We start from the raw sequence: 24,099 nt of genomic DNA on the forward strand, positions 1-24,099 counted from the left end.
CAGTTAGTTTAGACTTTGATTTCCATTTTCTAGTAATTGTTTTTTTTTTTTTTTTGGTAGCTAACAGAGTTAATCTTAATAAGGCCTTACTATGCCTGGGCAATTCAGATCCTGTATCCCAGCTCAAAAGAATCACTTCTTAAGTTCCCCCCAATAATTCTGGCAGAGTACTCTATGGGAAAATGTTTTAATCTGCCAACTGATTACACTCCCAAAAACAAAATATCCAATTACTTCTTTCTTCCCCATCACATCTCCAATATTTGCTATTGACCTATGGAAAATTCTTTGGAGTCTGCTTGGGGTATAAAAATAGCTATGCAAACACTTCCATTTATGGCAGAAGTACTGATAAAAGTTTTACTCTCCCCCAATGCCTATAAAGTTGATTTGTCAATATTACATTTGTAGTTTAGCACTGAGTTTTGTACTGTCCTCTAAACTGAAGACTCTTTCCCCTTTCACTGTACATGTGCACACTACTGCCCCCCCCTCCCCATTTTACTCTTCCTATTGTACTCCTAGGTCAATTACTTAAAACTACTTTCTCTTAGAAAATGTTTACCTATGTACCTACAGCCCATACTTCAATTGTTTTTCCCTGAAGAAGTCTTGGTCTTTTTACCACACTGTACTAGATTAGTAGTATAAGATTTGTAGTTATTAGGAAGATACTGCACTACATTACACTGACCTGGAATTGACTTAGTTTGGTTTTCCTGTTTTCCTTTTATCAGCTGGCTTAGTCCAGTTTTTATGACTCACAATCTTGTATTACTTTGTGTCTACCCCCTCACCCACCTTGAACCTCCACAACTCCCTCCCACTCCTGCTTAATTGTAGAGGTATCTTCCTTTTACTGTTCTGTCCTGACCAGCCCTATAGATAGGTTCTGCAGTCTTGAGGACTGGTGTAGCCCCGCTCAGTTCACCTCGCTACACTCGGCTCACTCCGCTCCCCTACCCTGCCCCCATTTCCCATATGCCCCCACCACCTCTACATTTATTCTAACCCCAGATCACCTGACCATACCCTCCTCCAATCAAAGACCTCTCATACACACCCATATCAAATTTCTACCTTAAAAAGGTACATAGTATCTACTTGCCATGCATTCATACTCACACCCATACTTGAATCCCAAAACCACTAAGACCCAACAACTACTCCCTCATAAAATACCATTAATCCTAGGATTTCTCTTCCTAACCCTCACATACCTAACAAATATCACATCATTATATACAAACACATCACTAGAAAACACATCATTCCACATAACACTTTCTCAAACAAATATACACTCACACATTTTCTTTCCTATCTCCTCTACATTATTTAAGGACAGCTTAGCTTAATCCTACACATTCACAAGTCTCACATAATACCATCTTACACTAGAAAAACATCATTTAGATCCAACATAGGCATAGTGCACACAATTAAACACATACTGTTTATCATTAAAAATCTACTTATATCTGGAGACATACACCCAAACCCTGGACCACAAAACTCTCTATTCTCTGCTAGGCAACACCCTGACCTATTGATTCTGAATGTCAACATCAGAAGTATCTCTAACAAACTTTCTGACCTACATGCATTTATAGCTCACTACTCCCCTGACATACTAAGCATTACAGAGAAGTGGCTAAAACCTAGTATCCAAAATGAAGAAATTTTCCCACCAGGATATAATATCCTAAGCATAGCCGGCCTTAGGCATAGACCAACTATGTGGCCGCCTAGGGCGCCGCTCTAGCAGGGGCACTTTTTCAGTGTTTATTTGGTGTAGGTAGACCAGGATGGGGGTACTGGGTGGTGTGGTGGGGGGGCACCGTGGAGCCCTTTTTCTTAGGGCACCAGTTGACCTAAGACCGCTCCTGATCCTAAAACTGGATAGAGTGGGCAAAAAGGGAGGTGGAGTTTCTATCCTCTACAAAAATACAATCAACATCAAACCTCTACAAACCCCCATACCTAAATTTAAGAATGCAAAAACCTTAGGTTCAACTATGAGCATAAATGACACAAAAACTATCATCACTCTCTGCTGTTATATTCTCCCAGGTAATAACTCTCTCATCACTGAAGAAATGTTACAATGGGTCACAGATAATCTCCCCCAAGAAACCATCTTACTAGTGACCTGAACACTGATTGGTCAGCCTGTAACTCTAACAACCTCACTAACAATATTAATCTTTACAGTTTTACCCAACTTATCCAAGAACCCACTAGAATCAACAAAAAAAAAACACAAACAGTCTATTCTAGATTGGACACTAGTTAACTGCCACAAACAAAACTATCAGACAGGATGCCTTCCTGATGGTCTTAGTGACCATCTCCCCACGTACCAACATAGCCAAACCCATTGTTTTTAGACAACTCAGAGATGATCGTAAACTAAATATACAAGAACCGAACAGTATTCTAAAACATAGTAACTGGAAACCACTACAAACCCTAAATCTAGACCAAGCCGTTGACTACTTCAACAATATTCTCATCAATATCCTTGACAGACTTGAACCAATTAGGAAAATAAGAGCCAAGGCAAACTATGCACCACGGCTAACTAAGGAAACTAGAGGCTTTCTAAAGTCAACAGATATGGCTTGGAAAATTTGGAAGAAAGACAATACTAGCTTAGCCAAACAAAGTTACTTACAACTTAGAAATCAGGCCAAGAGACAAACTAAACTTGATTGATAAAATTACTTCTTCAATATCCAAAACAAACATTCAAAAGATCCTGAAAAGTTTTGGCATGCCATTAACTCTCTCCTAAAACCAGGCAAAACTACCACTCCCACTCCTAACTCCACAACTGACAACAAGAACATTGCCTCTCAATTCAGTCACCAGTTCACAGAATCCATCTTAACACTATCCTCCCAACTATCTAAAAGCAGCCCTACATATAACTCAACCAAATGTCCTGACAACATCCCAACCTTTACGCTCTCACCCATTCCCACCTCAACAATTAAAAAACACCTCCTAAAACTGAAACCTACCACCCTTGCCACTGACAGTCTACCAGCCAACTTCATAGCTGGTGAATCCTTATCCTACCCTATTTCTATTCTTATCAATCGCTCCATACAAGAAGCATATGTCCCACAGCCATGGAAGCTATCATACATTATTTCACTACATAAAGGTGGAAACTCTTATGAATACTCAAATTATCACCCCATTGCCATTCTATCCCCCTTATCTAAAATACTAGAGAAATGTATACATTCTCAGGTAACACAATTCCTAAACTCACACCATATACTCTCCCCCACACAGCAGGGTTTCTGACAACACCATAGCACAACCACCACTCTGCTCTCTTTCACCAGTCTGATCAACCAACATAGAAATAATAATAACTTTGTATCTGCAATATTTCTAGACCTCTCCAAAGCATTTCACATGGTTTCACATTCCTTACTACTAGACACCCTGACGTCCCTATCCTTTACCCCTTCTGCTACAGCCTGGTTTAAAAACTATCTGTCAAATAGGCAATAATCTGTCCAATAGCAAAGTGTACTATCCCCCTTACTCCCAACTACCATAGGTGTACCACAAGACTCCATATTAGGCCCACTTCTTTTCTCCATATTTACCAATAATCTCCATACTACCACACAGCATGCTTCACTTATACAATACGCTGACGATTCAACTCGTTATCTGTTCAGCTCCATCACTTCCCACCCTACATCAACTCACTCAGGAATCCTTTAATTCTGTGGAAAGTTGGATCACTCAGATCCAACTTATCCTAAACCCTAATAAAACCAAATTACTACTTTTCACCCCCAACAAAACCATTTCCACCCCTCTATCCTTCACTATCTCCTCCAAAAATGGCACTATTATCTCTCCCTCTGACCATACCAAACTCCTAGGTGTTGAAATTGATAAAAATCTACACTTCAACATCCACATTTCACAAACTATCAAAAAAGTCCATAAAAAAATGGGAACACTATAAAGGCACAGGAAATCCCTCTCGAAACAAACACAGATTACCTAGCCCAAACTCACCTCTTGTCTACCCTAATGTATACTGCTCCAATTCTTACCCAGCTTAGAAAACTTGACCTTGCCAGACTTGAATCATGTTATAATAAAATCGCCAAGTTTGCAAACATCTCCACCTTTAGAATCCACCATTGCCAGGCTCTAAGGGAACTGTAATGGCTGGAACTTCCCCAGCTACTAACCCATCACCAATTAGTCATAGCCTGCAATGTGGTAACACATCCAGAAAAAAACCCTGCACTAGGCCAATGTCTCACCCACTATAATACAAATCGTCCTCTCTGATCTTCAGACAAACCCCTCCTCTGTATCTCTAGGGCTAACAACGCTGCAAGAAAAGCACTCCATAGCTAGAACCTGGAATAATCTCCCTCCTGCTCTGATTTCTGCCCCTACCTCTTCTCACTTTAAAAACTCACTTAGAACACACTTAAAGAATAAGTGGGTGGCTATGCCCATGTATTACATAAGTCCTCAAATTATTCCAGTTATATTCCTCACTTCCTAATATACCTACTGTAATATGTATTACAGTCTAGATCTTCTCCTAATGCTGATTGAATTTGTATGCTTATTCTGTTATTAACCATGTGTAACTATTTTCTCTTGTATATATAGGTCTTGTTATGTCTTCTGCTGTATACTGTATTTTAACATATTGTGTAAAATGTTAATTACTGCGGAGCTTTTCTCCCCGGGCCTCCTCTGAAAATGGACCTGCGTCCAGTCGGACCATCCCAGTTAACAAATGTAAAATAAATAAATAAATTAAATAAATTTTAATGATCTGAAGTAGCAGACTGATGGAAACAAAAATTATTGTCTATGAATAATAATAATAATAATAATAATAGAATGTCATCCCTAAAGGAAGTGATACAGAGTGGCACAAAGATTTCTCACAGAAAGAATACATGGCATAGAAAACAAGTCCTACATGGACCACCTCAAACATTGTTCTTATATTATCTCCTAGAGGCTGGTGAGAGGTCTATGCCTGACCTACGAAGCATCCTCTGATCCAGCCTTAATGGACTTGTTGCATAGCCACAAAACAAATTGCATCAGAAACGCGCATTCCAGGGACCTAAACCTAGTCTACAACATAAGTAGGACATTTTGGAGGTTACCCTTGTCTGGAACAGGGTTCCCATCTACATGAAGCAAAGTTCTTCCCTGAACTTATTCCAGTGAAACTTGTATCACTGGATAGGAAATCACAAATTTACCCATGGTGTCGCACCTATGTCTCTCTCAGACAGAGAAAGCTTATAAATGCTCAGCCACTCATGCCCATGTTTATACAACCCCCACATAACTTGTCGAGCCAATATCTTTCTAATATTTCTAGGAAGTATGGCTAGGCTTAAAAAAGCCCTTTAGGGTCATTAGCCTAGTATTCTATGAATAAGACTTACTGACACTCTCCCTTCTTAGTCTCTCTCCCTTTTAGCTTCGTTGAAACTTGTGATCCTTGATATGCCATTCCAAACCAGCACTAAGCACTGCTGTTTCTTCTGTGCTATGATAGACCAGCTGTAAGCAAGGGTCAGGCTCTGTCTGCCAGGTCTCCCTTACCACAGGTTACCAGGGGTACAGTCTCACAAGCCATGTCACTGATATCCATATTTAAGTGACTAGTGCCAGAGCCATGGCCTAAAACTAAATGCAAAAAAAATGCATTGAAGTACCCTTTGGAAAGACAAATACACCTGCAAATTACAACATTAATAGCACATCCCTAAGAGTAAATTCAGAGGTGAGAGATCTAGGCACGCAGACTGCTAGTATTCTGAACTTTGACCCTCACATGTTCATACTGGTGAGCAAGTCCTATGTGGCACAGTTTATAAGTATAGGTATGGCATCCAAATCCAAGGAAGTTATAGTCAGTCTGTACTCAGCCCTCATTAGACCAATAATTGAGTACAACACGCCTTTTGGCATGTACTTGACTAAGCACTTACAACAACTGGAGTGGCCTCAGAGGTTCCACACAAGAAAAATACAAGATGTTAAAAACATGTCCTATGTGGATAGACTAAAAGCCCTATCCCTTTACTCTGTCCCTTATCAACTATTAAGGGGTGACCTGTGCCTAACCTTCAAGGCACTCACAAATCCAGCCCTGATGAAGCTGATACACATCCGCAAGACAAACAGTATGAGGGTCACCTGATCTAGGGATATAAACCTAGTCAGTGACTCAAACAAAACATGCTGGAAAGACAGATATGTGTCTCATACCCGTTCTTTGGAACAGGTTTCTTATTTATGTTATGCAGAGCCCTTCTCTGGCCCTCTTCAAATGCAGTTTGGATCAATGGATGTGAAATCGCAAATTCACACCTGGGGTAGTACCTATGTCCCTTAAGGACAAGGGCAATCTGTAAAATACTCCTCAAAGCATAGGTGCAAACCTATGCCATCCTCTTGCCCCTAGGGGCCATATATTGTATAAAATTGAGTTATAGTGGCTAGATTCATAAAAGCTCTTAAGTTTTTATCCTAGTAATCTCCTATAAACCTACATGATATCTTGGGTATAGGATGTAGCAGCACAGGCAAATTATAGCCCCATTCATGACCCATACCCATAGCTGGCATTAGGCACTCATCAAAATCGCAGCCGCGGGGAGCCCCTAATTATCTCCCCACGTATAAGGCCTCCAAATAAAGCATCCATGGGTTTCTCTGTCTCCTCTGCTCCTTGCTCTGCACCTCTTGGACATTTGCACTGCTGTGTAAGGTCGTCTCACAATTCCATTTTTTTTTTTTTTGAAAACTTGCCTGTAAGCTGCAGTCAATCAGATCTACTTCAGTTAAGCAAGGGACCTGATTGACTGTAGCAGCCAGGGATGTAAGTTCTATTTTTTTTATTGGCTGCAGCAGCCAGCCAGGGATTAAGTTGTAGTTTTTTTTTTAACAAGAAAGTGATAATGCAAGGACCTGATTGGTCCTTTTAAAGCTCTTCCTGTGTCAACTGCTTTTAAAAAGGCACATTTTGTAGCAAGCATTACTTCTCTTCTTGTTTTTCAAGAGAGGAGTTTTGCTTTGCTGTAATCAGTGGTCTGCCAGGTCAGTTCTGAGGATGGATGGAGGATTCAAGTTTTCCAGGTGTGATCGTAGGGACAGCGAAGAAGCTGTATTTTTAACTACCCTTGTAAGGGAAATTTCTAAAAGATCTGAAAAACTGTCCATTTAAGGACAATTTAAAAGGGCTGACCCGGTCTGGTCTGTGTGGAGGAGAAGCAAGCAGCAAATCAGTCTACAATCATGAACAGGGAGCCGAGGATTAGTAGCAGCCTTCTATCAACTGCAGAAAACGTAAGTTGCTGAGTTTATTTTTAACTTAATTTTTTGCGGGGGAGGAAACCTAGGGAGAGGATTGTATTGTATTACTTTTTTGTACAGAGTTCTTTTGCTAAGATGATGGGGGGAGGGTGGAAGCTGTGGTTGTAACAGTTTTATTTTACCTTTGTCTAAAATTCTTCTAAGAGATTGAGGAAGGGAGGCTTGTCTGTAATAATTAATGTCCAGATGTGATGTAGCCTTTTTAGTCATTTTTGCATAAAAATGTTCAGATTGGTAGTGGGGGGTTAGTGGCTATGAGAATGCTGCAGAATGTACAGATGTTTTAATGTATACCAATGCAAACCCTGTTCTGTCAGTATTGTTTTGTGTATATCGGCAATGTTTACAATTATCCCTGATGCTGCACGGTTGTTCTAGTATACTTTTTTGCTCTGTCCAGAATTATTGTGCTGAGATGTTGAGAGAGGAGTTAGCTGCTGTGAGAATTTTGCAGAACGTACAGATGTTGTTTTAATGCATACTAATGCAAGCCTTGTTATGATAGTATTGTGTATACCAGCAATGTTTACAACTATCTCTGATAGTACGAGTCTGTTCTATGATAATTTTTGCTTTGTCTGTAATTATTGTGCTGAGAGGCTGGTAGGGGGGTTATGGGCTGTGAGAATGTTGCACAATGTTCAGACATTTGTCTGGTATTTGTCTTTTCTCATTAAAAAAAGTGGGGTCATGCAATGTATTTTACTGCAAAATCTGTTATTCTAGCATCTTTGCTCGCTCATAAGCACATTGTTTTTTAATGTTATGCCTTTGTGTTTTTATTTTGTTTTCACTTCATCCAGAATATTTGTGCTGAGACACTGGCAGGTAGGGGCTGTGAGAATTCTGCAGAATGTACTGATGTCTTAATGCATGCTAATACAAACCCTGTTCTGTTATCAAAATTTATCATAGCAATGTTTTAAACTATCCTCAATGTTATGCCTTTGTTCTGTAGTTTTTTTTTTGTTTTTTGGCTTTGTCTGGAATCCTTAAGAGGAGAGGTTAGTAGAGGGGTAGGGGCTGTGAGAATGTTGCACAATCTTTAGATGTTTGACCTGCATTTTTGGTCTGTTCGTCATTAAAAATGTGGATTCATGCAATGCATGGTACTGGAAAATCTGTTATTCCACCATGTTTATTAGTTCATAACCACAGTGTTTTAAATCCCTGATGGTACATCCCTGTCTTGTTTTTTTATTTTGTTTTATCTCCTCTAGAATTATGTTGAGACATTATGGGGGGGAACTGTGAGAATTTGGCAGAATGTACTGATGATTTTAATGAGTGCTAATGCAAACCCTGTAATGCTAATATCTTTTTAAATTTATCATAGCAATGTTTGTAATGTTCCTTGATGTTAAACCTTTGTTCTGTGGTTATTTTCGGCTTTGGAATTATGCTGAGAGGTTATGAGGTTGGTAGGGGGCTCTGAGAATACTGCACAATGTATGTTTGTTAGTTTTGGTCTGTTCATTAAAAATGTGGGGTTACACAATGCATCCTACTGCAAAATATTATTCTAGCATCGTTATTAGTTCATAAGCCTAGTATTTTAAATCCTTAATGTTCAGTCTTGCTGTAGTGTTGTCTTCGTCATGTGTGGGTGTCTATGTCCTGTGCGCAAGAGTCTGTGCAGCTGTCTGTCTTGTGTCTCTGTCCTGTTTGAGGAAGTCTGTGTGGGCATCTTTATTCAGTCTTGCTGTACTGCTGCCTTTGTCTTGTGCGTATATGTCCTGTGAGTGGGAGTCAGTGTGGGTGTATTTGTGTACCTCTGTGGGATTGCCTACCTTGACGCAGTACAGAGGCTTATCATAATGTAACAATATTGCCACTAAATGCCAGTTAGTGTGTGTGTGTACCTCTGTGAGTGGCTACCTTGCTGTAGTACAGGGACTTGTCATAATGTAACATTGGTACTAAATGTCAGTCAGTGTGTGTAGCTTGGCACATCAAGTCCTTTTAATAGTCTTAAAGTATTAACACTACACAGTGATTGTTAAATGGTGCTGGATGAGCTTGACAGGGAAGGGGGCATGACAGCAATGTGGTCACACTTTATATTCTCCTGGTTAGGGCCCCCAACTTGAAACTTGCTGGGGGTCCCCAAAATGCTAACACCGGCCCTGCCTGTACCCCCTTAATAATGGTCATGGGAAATGGAAGCAAAGGGCCCCAAAGGGATGGTGTCTTAATCTGGTGCTGTTGATGACTTCTAAAGTAGGTTCATAGGTTAAATATTATGTGCAAAGGTTTTTTAACATTTCTTTTTGTTGTAATTATGCTTTCTTCGTGTAAAGTGGGCTTTCTGATTATAAAATAATGCAGTTTTCTCTCTAGTTACTGTAATGAAACTGTTTGTATTAAGTTTAATAAACCTTTCTCTGTTTACTGTATGCTGGACAGCTGTCTAATTACATCCTGTTTCCATAACATCTGATGTTGACTTATGACAATGCAGCTGTGAGGACAAACAGTATGTGGTGGGAAGGCATGTTTTTGATAGACTGTAGTAGACTTCAACTTATAAAGTGACAAAGAATACAGCAAAATCAGTCACTCAGTCAATCAGACAAATCAATAAATAAACCCAGTTATTTTCAAGAAGGAGTGTATAGTGCTTGTTGTACTTTTTAATTTATCCAGATCTTTTGGCTATCTAATACCATGATGGGAATGGACCCCATTCAAGTATGATTAAAATTCATGAAATTAGTATTGTTTCAATCTTTGATGCCAGCCAAAAGTGCTCTTTGCAGCACCCGCAATGTCCCAGTAATGACTCCTTCTGCAATTTGTATGGGGTTACATGGACTGGTAACATATCTAAATACGATTGTAAGATTCTTTTTTATAAGATCTGTTGCTCCTACTACTATTGGAACTGTCTGGGTATCTTTTTTCCACATTGCTCTCATTTCTGCCTGCAGATCCTGATATTTTATGACTTTGTGTCTCTCTGTATGCAACACACTGTAGTCACTGGGTGTGGCAATTTCAATGATCAATGCTACTTTTTCTCTTCTTTTCATGGACCACTATATCCAGTTTTCTAGCATCTATATTTTGAACTGTTGGTAATGGGTGATCCCATGTGATATAAATGTCATCATTTTCTATGATGCTTTGTGGCTTATTTTTCCAGTGTTTTTCAGCCACTTCACTACTGTAATGTTTGCACAATCCCCAGTGAAACAGTCTTGCCACATTATTATGCCTTTCAGTATACAGTCCTTCTGCCATTAGTATGTCACAACCAGCACTGAGGTGTGCGGCTGTTTCCAATCAGTTTTACAAAACCTATATCTGTCTGTCTTTCTCCCGCATGTTCAATGGACTTTGTAAACTAGTGTGCACATAACTCACTATCTTGGGTGGCAGTATTAACCTTTCATCTCTTGGTTTGAATTCACCTCTCCTTAACCATTCCTGTGTTTGTTCCTGATCAACATGAGGTTCTTCCAGAAGTTTTCTATACTTGCAACTATAGTTATGCATTTTCCACATTTCTTGCCATCTCTTATTGTACAGTGTAGCCTCAGATGTAGTGCAAGAAATACTGAGATTATGCTGTGAAATCGGGAAAAAGGTAAACTTGTTAAACATCTCCCTTGCATGAAACATGACCTTAACAGTGCTTGTTAGGCTTAACCAAAACTTGTTAGGGACACCTAAGTGAAGTTGCAATAGGGTTTACACTAGGGACTAAAAACAGGCAGTACTGGCGAGCAAAGAACTGAGGCAGAAGCTAAAACAGCTTTTAAAAGCTGTTAGATCTCCACTCTGCCTTACATTGCGGCAGAATGAAGCATATAACAGCTTTTAAATCCATTAAATACACAGAGGAGCACTTCCTTTCCACTTGCTGTCCATGCCTCTCAACTGTCCCTGATTTTACAGAATGTACCTGATTCTGTCTCATATTTTTGCCATGTCCCTTGTAAAAGTTTTGATTTTCTGATAAATCATTGAGGCTGACAGTGAGTCAATAAAGCCAGCCATTAGAGTTTCATATTTCTTATTGTTCAGAAAATACATATTGAAACAAAACTTGTTGTTCCATTAACCTTTTAAGTGGATTAAAACAATAGTTAATATGTCCCTGATTTAGATTCTGATTTCCGTTATTTTTAGATTTGTCAAGAATTCTTAAGCAAAGAATTTGACAGATGCATTGCTGCCTCTTTGATGCCAGTAAGTGCTTTACCTGCTTTCAAAGTTAGTATACATTTTGCACTCCTACAGTCTCTCTCTCTCTCTCTTTCTTTTTCAGTACACATAGTACATGGAGCACTACAAAGAATTATGATCGTGTTTCCAATCATAGCTTTCACTAAGTTGAGGTTTTTGGTATATAGGTTTCAAACACATAATAAGCCAGTTATTATCAGAGAGCTGATCAGAATCTTCTGTGTAACAGCTGATTTATTTATCATGAAATGATCGCTTTTAGGAAGAAAACTAGGGGCATGTGAATGACATCAGTAATAGCCTCACAGTAAAGGTCATTTGTGTGTGCTGAACATTGAATTGATTAAAGCTGGAATGAAAACTGTTAGAATAATCTGTGCATTTGTGAAGATGAAAATGATAATGAAGAGGCGATGAAGGTGATGAAGAACTGATAATGCCAATTAAGATGATTAAAATTCAGTAGAGACAATTAATATGCAATGAAGATTTGATGAAGATACTGATGACAAAAATGCGATAACGATGACTAGAAATACATGATGAAGATGCACTGATGATGACGATTAGATTGATGAAGAAGGTATAAAGATGACAAAGAAGATGTAATGCTGGAACAATTATTATGAATACATAATGAAGATGATGATGAAGATAATACGATGATGATGTATATGAGAATAATGAATATGTAATGAAAACAATGCAGTTTTGGTGACTATGCAATGAAGATGATTTATCTTTCTGCCTGCCTGTCTGTCTATCTATCTATCTATCTATCTATCTATCTATCTATCTATCTATCTATCTATCTGTCTATTCCCTTCCAAACCCAGTAGATGGCAGAAAACAGCTAGGAAAAGACCATACATACTGTGTATTTCCCCTATGAAGGGCTACTACAGTCTAACACACTAACACATATAAACTCTAGTGAAACCCCTTCATCTCCCGTATTATTGAATTTAATAAGACCTCAATCTCGGGACCATAGGTTCCTCACTTACACTCTATTTCTCCCTTTTAGAAGATTGTCTTGTAGCTTACTATAGCACACCTTACCTTTTATCCAGTACCTGGCTGATTGTTTTTTTTTTCTGGCTTCCTGCTTCTATCAGCTGGGTGGGACATTATCCTAGGGATAGAACCCACCCCCTTCCTCCCAGAACACATGCTGTGCCCCCCTTCTTACCCTACCAGAATCTATAAGTATTAGTCCGCATTCGCGGCACCATTTTTAAATCCTTTTCTCCTGCCCAGGACATCTCCCTCGGACCTCCACACAGTGTGCTTGGCAGTAAGTGAAAGGCATTGTACTTTTGCCTTATGTACAGATACTGTGTCTTACCTTACACAATAATCACTCCTGTGGCCTCTAAAGCCGATGCGATACATGCATATTACTGTTAGTATTTGCAGAAGCTTACCTGAGGCAAGTTCTTTTATGGTTGCATATAACAGTTTACCTGAGCTTACTATTGTACTTTTTCTAAGGCTAAAACAACTTGCGAACTGTACAGCATTCTGTTACATAAGTGTATAGCAGTGATTCCCTGCCTGTATACTGTATGATAATACACTGACTAATGCGATCGGCTGGGAGAATGTAGCCTAAAAAGTGATTTAGCCTTGAAATATGACTATGAATCATTGTCAATAAGTCACACACATCCCACTGAATCTGATATTGCCGATTACCTAATAGTACGGATTGTTGCATGGTAACTAAGATAATTCATTGTGGTTTCTTGCCTGAATTCATCTAATAATTGTAGTTATTGTAAAATCCTCCTGCTGTTGTGGAACTTTTTCAGACTGCTATTAGCTATTGCTTTTCATCCCCACCATGTGTTTCCATCACTCCTTAACCCACTCTCCAACACACTCCTTGCCGACACCGCTGTTAGTCCCTATTCCCGCTCTACTCCTCTGGCCGCCCTCTCTGCCTTATAAGCTTAATCTTTCTGTCTCCCACACTCTGCCTTACATGCTTAATCTTTCCATCTCCTACACAGTTCTTATTATGCTAGTCTTCTCACCTGCACCCATACCAGGCCAACAATCCCTCCAGCTTCCTTCTCTCTCAGTAATGTACCTGCTAAGTCCCTATGTCCCACTGTAGCTTTGATAATTCATTCCCTTTACGTTGCCCTGTATTTATATCACCTCTCTTCTTTTTTTTTACAGCTTGAAGAAACTCCATCTACTTCTGATTGCCCTCCCATCTCTACTGCATCCTAAAATTCTGATCGGGCCCTACTCTTTGCAGTACTAGCCATTAACCCTTAGGTGGACTTCAAGCAAGTGCCTTCCCAGCATATTCCACAGTGTAGGTGCCAGCCTACAGCTTTAAGTTGTTATTTTCATTTCAGTTTGTGGTGTAATTAGTGGCTTGCATACTTGCGGATCCCCTGAGAAAGCTTCTATTCCTGCTCCGTCTCACCTATTTAGTTCTCAGTTTTCTGGTTAATTAGGTGTTATTCCCTTCCAAACCCAGTAGATGGTAGCAAACAGCTAGGAAAAGACCATACATTCTGTGTATTTCCCCTAGTAAGGGCTACTACATTCTAACACACTAACATATATAAACTCTAGTGAAACCCCTTCATCTCCTGTATTATTGTATTTAATAAGGCCTCAATCTTGGGAGCACAGGTTCCTCACTTACACTTCATTTCCCTCCTTTAGAAGATTGGCTTGTAAGGGCGGCCATGATGGTGCAGCGGTTAGCATTGCCACCTCACAGTAAAAGGTTCTCCAGTTTGATCCTCAGCTGGGATGCCTTCTGTGCGGAGTCTGCATGTCCTCCCTGTGGTCGCATGGGTTTCCTCCCACATCCGAAAGACATGCTGTAGGTGGATTGGACACTCTAAATTGGCCCTAGGTGTGAGTGCGTACATGTGTGTGCCTTCTGTGGAAGGTTGGGTGCCGGGCTGGCAACTTGACACTGTAAAACTCCACTGCTAATCATAAGCAGACAAGTTATCCATTGTGGTGACCCCTAACTGGGAAAAAGCCAAAGGAAGAAGAAGATTGGCTTGTAGATTACTATAACACACCTTACCTATTATCCAGTGCCTGGCTATTTGTTTTTCTGGCTTCCTGCCTCTTATCAGCTGGGCCAGCACACTCTGCTCCTCTACCCTACCCCCATTCCCACACCCCCCCACTTCAATTACATTTATAGCTCTCCTCATCCCCTCCTATACACCCATCCTCCAATCACACATCTTCACCTCCACATTCCTCCCACCAGTCCCATTACTCCATCACACACACACCCTTCTTCATTAGCTCCATACTCTCCACCCTCTCCGCTCCCTAAACCCAATCCTCTCATCTCCCACACTCCACACCCTTCATCTAAGCCCACCTCCCATCCCTTACAATCATCCTCACTCATAACCTAGGACTACTACTCTCATCTTTGCCTCTCCACTCCCTCCATCTTACTATACTTCCCCCAACCTTACCCCCACACCACATCACATATCCAAACCACATTTATTCCAACATTACTGAGCTATGTCTCTGATACGCATCTTTCTTCCTACACTTACTATCTACCTCTCTCTTCTTCTACAACTATCATCCTTTCACACTAGACACATACCCCCAACACCATTTCCCCATCAAAATCAACCCACACACACAACCTCCCAAGCTACTCTGCCATCTGCTCTACTCTTTATAGTACATACTTAATATTATTAAAGAAACTAATCACCCTCTCCTCACAACACAACCTTCATTACAACCAGAACTTCAAGTACTTCTTTTACCTAAAAAAGAAGCTCCTACCCACCTATTTTCCTGTTCTCAGTGAACTAATCCTTTGTGGTGACATATATCCCAACCCGGCCCTTCTCCTCCTTCTCATAATTCCCCCCAACTCCACAAAATCCCTAAACTTTGCCACAGTTAATCTCCAAAGCATTAGAAATAAAATTCCCCAACTGCACATATGGCTAAATCAACAAAAAACAGACTTTACTGCTATCACTGAAACCTGGCTAAAACCATACATCAAAGATTCTGAATTTCTACCCCGAAACTACTCCTGCCTTAGAACTGATAGACTACACAGAAAAGGTGGTGGCATCGCCTTACTATTCTCTAGCTCCTTTACAGTAATCCCATATTCCAAGCCAATTCCCCAATTCTCCACAGCAGAGATACTAGTAACCTTCATAAAACTCAATGATTACAAAAGCCTCTGCATAATAGTCATATACATTCCCCCAGGTAGTAATACCCCCATTCCCGAAGAAATTCTTGCCTAGACAACTAACAATAAAATAAATGAAACCATCATCCTAGGCGACGTCAATATTAACTGGCTAGATATATCCACTAATAACCCATCAACAGGCATTAACCTTCTCATCTATACTCAGCTAATCTCTGAAATTACAAGACCCAATACCAAAGGAAACAAAGGCTCAATCCTGGATCGGATCTTTGTTTCTGAGCCAGACAAAGTTTCCACCTCAGGGACTCTCCCAAATAGCATAAGTGATCACTCTCCAGCATTCATAATACATAAGCCCACCTCCATTCCAAACTTACATCAATATAGATACACGAGAGATCTATCCCATTTCTCCCCAAATACCCTCAGTGACATCCTGCAGAACACTAACTGGAGCCCACTAAAATTTCTCCCACTCAATGATGCTGTAGAATTCTTCAGTTCTACATTTCTTAGGATCCTAAACAGTCTTGCCCCTCTTTGTTTAAAAAGGATGAAGTCAAATCATGCAATTTGGCTTAGAAAGTCCACAAAGCAAGTTATGTCTTCTAGGGACAAAACTTGGAAAACCTGGCAAAAAAAAACAAAACATTGTCTAACCTCAATCAATATAAACAACTTTGCAATCAAGCTAAACACTTAGTTATCAAAAACAAAAAAGAATACTTCCAGGCTATCCAAAATCAACATAAACTGAACCCCAAGAATTTCCGGGGTGCAATCAACTCCCTACTCCACTCTGGAACTAACAACAACCCATGTCTAAACCCAGGAAAAAAAACCCTCTGAGATAGCTTCCCTCTTTAATACATACTTCATTAACACCATACACAAACTTACCACCACCTTCCCGCCTATCACACCTAACCCACCAGGTACTCTACCTATGCACTCACCTTCTAATCCTCTACCTCCTTTCACACTAACACCCATACCCACCTCCACCATCAAAAAACTTCTTCACAAACTCAGACTCTGTACAAATGCCCCTGATAACTCTCAGCCTCCTCCATTGCATATCCCATCAGTATCCTCCTAAACAGGTCCATTCAGGAATCCTGCATACCTGATATCTGGAAAAAAGCATTTATCCTTGCTCTTCACAAAGGTAGTAACAACTCCGACATCTCAAATTTCCGTCCCATTGCCATTCTCTCCCCAGTGTCCAAAATACTAGAGAAATGTATAAACACTCAGTTCCTCAGTCACATGATACAACACCAAATCCTCTCTCCCACTCAATATGGCTTTAGACCCAGACATAGTACTAACACTGCCCTCATTTCCTTCCCCGACACAGTAAACAGAGCACGAGATCCTGGCTCCTTAGTTTCAGCACTCTTCCTAGATCTATCAAAGGCATTCAACACTATATCTCACTCCCTCTTGTTTACTAAACTCTGTAATCTCAGGCTAGCTCCTGCTACCCTACAATTGTTTACTAATTATCTCAGTAACAGGCAGCAGTCTACTAAATGACTACATTTTTCCTCCCCTTTCGTAACTACAAATACAGGTGTCCCCCAAGGTTCAATATTGGGACCCCTCATTCAGCATATTTGTCAATAACTTTCATTCCTCTCTCATCCACAGTACTGTCATCCAATATGCATATGACTCAGCTATCATCTGCTCTGCCAAATCTGCTCCTACACTACAGCATCTCACCCAAGAAGCATTTACTTCCACTGAAACATGGATATCCCAGAATCATCTCACTCTCAACCCCAATAAAACAAAACTTTTAATATTTACCCCCCACAAAATCCAGTCCTGCCAACAAGTCTTTATTCGCCATTCACTCCCAAACTAACACCAACACTGAAGTCGTCCCCACCACCAAATTACTAGATGTTATCATTGAAGACAAATTAGTCTTTGGCCTTCACATCTACAGTAACATAAAAAAACATCAAAAAATAGGTACCCTGTATAGGCATAACTATTTTTTCAGTCTCACCGCAAAAAAGGCTTTGGCCTTATCCTTCCTGCTTCCAACACGTCCATATGGTGTTCCCATCCACACCAGTCTACAGCCCTCCTTGAAAACAAAACTAGTCTCTTGCTACAACAAAGTCGCCAAATTCACTACAGATGCAAAATATTCCACCCATCACTGTTTCTCTCTCTGCATCAACTAAATTGGCTAAAAGCCCAAAATATCTCACATTTTTATAATTAACTACAGCCCATAAGCTCATCTACCAACCAGAAACCTGCCCTCCCCTCTCCTCCTTACTGACCATGTACCATCTGAACTGACACCTTAGGTCTGAAAATAAAATGTTACTATCCATAGAGCAACGTAAGCTCTCAGCCAGTCAAATGTTGTATTCCTATAATGTCTCTAAGACATGGAATAAGCCCCCCCCACCACCACTTCACTCAGAACAATCAGCAACCCAGTATCCTTTAAAAAATCCCTCAAACTACATGTCTCCTCACAATGGTTATGCTCTTGCTCCCAAACACACAACCCCAACTCCTGAGGTCTCTCCCTGGTGCCATACTTTGATCACCTCATTTCTGTCACTCTGCCTACTTACTGCTTTCCTATCACTTTATCCTGTCCTTCCCACCCTTTGCCCTTATATCTCCCACTATACTTACACCATACTTATCACAGCTATGTACCTACACTTACTTGAATATTCATTCTGAACATGAAGATATATTTCACTAATGTGTCACTGGAATATATTCCATTTATTACTGCTATATGACCATGATTGTAATCTTTTCATTGTTTGTTTCTCTTATCAGTTTGATTCAATGTAATAGTACTGTATGATTTTTTTCTTTTCTGTAATGTGATTAATATTTTTATTTGTATGTAACTTTATGGAGCTTTTCTCCCCAGGCCTCCACTGAAAATGGCCTCTTTCCAGGCCAAGTGGACTTTCCCGGTTAACAGATGCAGTAAATAAATAAATAAATAAATCTATTTATCGATCTATCCTTTTTTAACTGAGTTAGTCCCAGTAGGGTAGTGACCTCTTTCCTTGGGAGACCAAAGGTGGTATTTATATTGACTAGGGGAAATTTGGCCAGGGCAGTGGGGAAATTTTCTTACTCATTTTTGGTAAGTACCCTGGGATTTTTTATATCCACCTGATCTTCCACCAGCTCTGGCAATAATGTCTTAGAGTAGCATTTGTTTTGAAAGATGGAACACTTAGTAGTGCAAAACACACTAAAATTGCATTGTAGCATCAGCAATAGAACATTAATCCAACCAACTGGGGTAGAAATAAACCCACAGCCTACTGATCTTTCAGCATCAAAGATGAGGATATAATGAAGATAATGTGATACAGATGAGGATGATAGTGACCATGATGATTATGATGAAAATGTGATAAAGATAACATGATGAAGAATATGCATGGAGAATGTGATGAAGATGATAAAGATGGCAGGCAGGAAAGAGGATTAGGGCTTTGAACTTTTAATGAGCTACTTCCTGTAACCAAGAGTATATGAACTGATGCCTTCACCCTCCATTTGGCTGCCATGTGACTCTAAACAAATCAGTTAACCTGACAGGTCATGCCTAAAAGAGAGATTTGTGGTCAGTGGGTTTATCTGGTTACCAAATGTATAAAAATGAAGAGGATGATGTGATGTGATATAATGAATATGAAAAGACAATGGAGATAACAAAGACGATGAGGACAATGAAGATGATGATGAAGATAATAATGAAAAGATTATGTAATGATGGCAAGTATGAGAAAATGACAGGAATGATGAAGATAACACTATCTTATTTACAATACCTTCATTTTCATCATCATAGGTTCATAGGTTCATAGGTTTATACTAGGCTATCTGCCATTATTTTGCTGTGCCTCTGTCGAGCAGTGACACTGAGGTAATCTTGTGGCTCTGATGGATCTAGATTTTTGAGGTGAAGCATATTCATCAAATCTGGGTTTGACATGGCCTTGTATGTTAGGCAAAGGTCACCTCTGAGCAGCGGGTAAGCGACTGAATAGAGCTGAGTTCTTTCAGTCGGGCAGCATAGGACATTTTTGAGACCCTTTATCCTTTTGGTGAGGAACTTTGTGGCCTCTCCAGCTGCTGCAGGTGTCGGGTCAGATACATCCCAAATGGGGCATTGTACTCAATCATTGGTCTGATGAGTGATGAGTAAAGGAGACTATGACCTCCCTTGATCTAGATGAGAATCCCTTCATGATAAGGTGGGCAATGTAGAAAGTCTTCCTAACTACTTTAGCTACATGGGTGTCGAATGACAGACTACTATCAACCTGGGTCCCCAGGTCCCTGATAACTTCTTCTGTGCTCAGTGGATTGCCATTTTGGCATTTAACTTCAAGACCCTTCTGAAGGATATCTGTGTCAGATGTGTTTTCTACTATGGCGCTAAGTTTTGCAGTCATCTGCAACTTTGTCTTAAACAGCTGTCCTAGCTGTGGGTTTAATTCCTCATTGAGTTCGTGGAGCACAGCCGGGGACACCACAGAGTCCATGGATGTCTCTCCTTTGGGGGGGGGAGAGAAGCACACAACCTGTCAGCCAGTATATGTTGGCAATGTCTGTAGGATCAGTAATCTTCACATCATTTTGAACTAGTTCTGAGCATATCTGGGAGTTTCCTCCTAGGTGTCTAACATAACATTGTCATCTTTATCACATCTTCATCATTATCTTAACCATTACCTTTCTTTGTACAAGCAATAGACCAAGCAACCTAGGAGTTACAAAAATGTGATAATATTTAGATAGGTTCTCATCATTAGAAGTCTCTTCTAGTACTGCACAAAATGAGCTGCAGATGGAAAACTAGACTTCCTTTGCCATTTTATTCTATTTCTCTAGTAATCACAGCCACAAGAAAAAAAAGTTAGGTATCTGCCTTTCTTTGAACCACATAATTATGTAGTTAAGGATATTATATTCTCCATTTTTAGATAAACACATTTTATTTATTTATATATTATTGGAATATTTACCCTGTTTGAAATACATGTTTTGCATTGTTCAGCTTCTATTTTTCTAAGATCAAGAGGCAGGTTTAGGTGAATATATGAACTAGTGTAGACTGTAGCTTTAGTATTTAGATTTTTGTATATAGATACAGGAAGCCATTTTAAAAAGCCATTCATGCAGTTTTTATTAAGAAAGTGGGTTTCTTTGTTCTTGTGTTTCATAAATCAATACATCTTATATGGCCACTCTAAATAGACATCTTGAAGTCAAGCAGGGGATAGTAGGACAACTCATATTTAGCAAAAATGAAAGGTATTTACTTTGACATAACAGCTGTGTACCCAAAGCACTAATTAAACATCAGTTAATCAAGTCAAACAGTGGAAATCGAATGCATTTCATATAGGTGGTACTTTACTGGCCAGCCATGTCAATGTTCCCAAAGTTTATAAAGTGATGTGTAGTAATGTAGTATCAGTCACATACCTTTACAAAAATATCAAGTTTAATAGGCCTAATACTGTGTGCACTTCCTTTTCCTGCTCTATTCCCATCAGTTCTACTCCCTGCATCTGATTATTCATGTCTGCATAGTTGTGGGCAAAGTATAATAGCTTGCATTTCTCTGCACTATGTTTCAGCTGTTACCTTTCTGCCGACTTTGCCAGCCTGTCCATCCTCCCCTGCAGCACCTATCATTGCATCATTAACAATTCGACTGATCTTGTTCACTCAAATACCCCTGAAGGACACACTGAAGAGTACTCAATCTAAAACTGAGCCTTTTGCAGTAATCTCTTATTCATTTTCCTTAATCTTAACATTGGGTCTCTCACTAGAGCCTTCCTTCTCCAGCCCCTCCACTGTTGCAATTCAATAACACAAGTCTTGGTTCTGTTCCCAGCTCATCACTTTTCCTAAATGGTGAAGTCCAGGTAAACCATATCTACTTCTACTTTCCTGTCAAGTTCACGTGTAATTCAGTATGAAAACTGGTTCAAGTTGGACTGACAGATCCTTCTGGCCATATACACACACACACACACACACACACACACACACACACACACACACACACACACACACACACAAGCATATACATGCAAGTGCATCAAACCACGAACAATGTTCATAAACAATCAATGATATGTCTAAAAATATAGATTACATTTTATTTATTTTCATGCAGAAAATCCCCATTACTCTAGATGACTTACAAATGGCATACATACATACCTGTCTATAATTACACCCATCTCTCTCTCTCTCTATATATATATATATATATATATAGAGAGAGAGAGAGAGAGTTAAACCAGAAAACCTCTAATGCTTTTTGTTTAAATCATAAAATATTGAACCAAAAAAACTTTGAGATACAGGCACACACACACACACAAAAAAACCCTCCAGAACAAGCTTTAACATGGTTTCTGTAGGGGGCAAGACTATTTTCCTTTGTCCATTGTGATCACTGTCTTGTAATTGGATCTTTCTTTTTTTCAGATTTTTTGTGAGTTGAACAATAACATTCAATCACATGTACTTCATCAATATATATACATACATACATATATCTCTCTCTCTCTCTTTATATATATATATATATATATATATATATATATATATATATATATATATATTTATATATATATATATATATATATATATATATATATATATACGTGGATTTATTTAATTATGCTTTAACATCAAAATACTGACACTCAGAATATGGACATTTCATAAAATCATCAGTTCATAATATTGGCACATCAAAATACTAATGAAAACTGCAAAACCATGCATGAAATAAATTTAAAAAAATGACACTCTACTAACTTGTGCATTTTACACTGAAAATACAATAAAGTAAAACAAACAAAAAATGTAAACCATAGCAATACCACAGGGCATGGTGTGTGTGAATAGTAGCAGTGTTCTATAAAGGGTTTTTAGAAGGTAGGGTGCATGGTTAAGGTTATAGGCATGGTTAAGGTTAGGTTTGGGGTTAGCACACATTACTAAGATGAGCATTGAAGAAGTATAGTAATGTAATTTGTTCTTTAGTTGCTGAAGCAGGAAAATAATATTGATTGTTTTAGTTAAGCAGAAATTATACAATAAAATCTTTTCATAGCTAAATAGCCCATTAGCTCCAGAAAGCTGAGAAAATTCATATTAATTCAGGTTTTGTAAAGTGAAAAGCACACAATGTATTTTTTGCATGTTTATTTCTCATTACATTTATGCTACTCTCATTGGCTCAAGAAATTAACCATCTTCTAGAGCTGTGAGTAAAATAAGTATAGTGAAAATGTTTGATTGGATAGCAAAATTTAGGGGAATAAAAATTATCCTGATAAGCCTTCCTTATTTAAAGAGGTAAGTAAAGGGCTGCATTCCTTTGACTATATTCATTCTACCTTGCAAACATCCAAACTATTATGATTAGATTTAACAGTATTATAAAAATCAATTACCAAGCAACATTTTGCAAAGTTAGTGACATCTCTCTTACATGTTTTTGGTGCCTTATTTGATTTATTTATTTATTTGTAAACTTAGAATAGTTTAACTAATGAACATTAGTAATCTAAAGGAATCAGAAATTTTTGCTTTGTTAAAGAATTTTCTTTGGCTAAATTCCTTATTTGTAATTTTATAGAAAGCTGAAGTTTTAAAAATCCACTGAACTACTGAACAACATGAAATTTTTGAAATCTAGCTTGATGTACATCCCTAACATTTAATCATATTGAAGTTTCATGCTGACTTTTTTGAGAAATAAACTGAACATTAAGTTTACATTATATGGTCCATGACTGTAGTAGGGTACTCTTTGTAGACTTCCACTTACCCTAGCAATTTGTGAAAAAAATCAAAAGTTTCCAGAATTCTTGACAACAAAATAGTCACACAGTTACAAAGTATGATATATTTTGTTCTTTAATAAAACAAATTCTACAAATGGAATATAAATGTTCATGTATTAGAGACAATGGGTAATTCTAAAACTCATTTAAAAGTCTAAATCTCTTTGAAATCTTTACTGATGGAAATTATATTTCTTTCATTAAAGTTTCTTTCTTAGCCATAGATTACTCTTGCTGTTTAAACTGCAGATTTTGTTATTATTATTTATCACATAGACTGAACATTGCTAAATCACTAATAGTACTTTATTCACTTATCAATGTTTGGCATATGCTTGTCCTCACTTATGCTTCTGTTCCACTGTACAATCTTTAGTTTGTACTACTGCTGATAGAGTGGGACTTTGTGTTAAACTAATT

This window comes from Protopterus annectens, chromosome 4.part1, assembly GCF_019279795.1.
Source record: "Protopterus annectens isolate FY-2018-M chromosome 4.part1, PAN1.0, whole genome shotgun sequence".
NCBI classification, from domain to species: Eukaryota; Metazoa; Chordata; order Ceratodontiformes; family Protopteridae; genus Protopterus; species Protopterus annectens.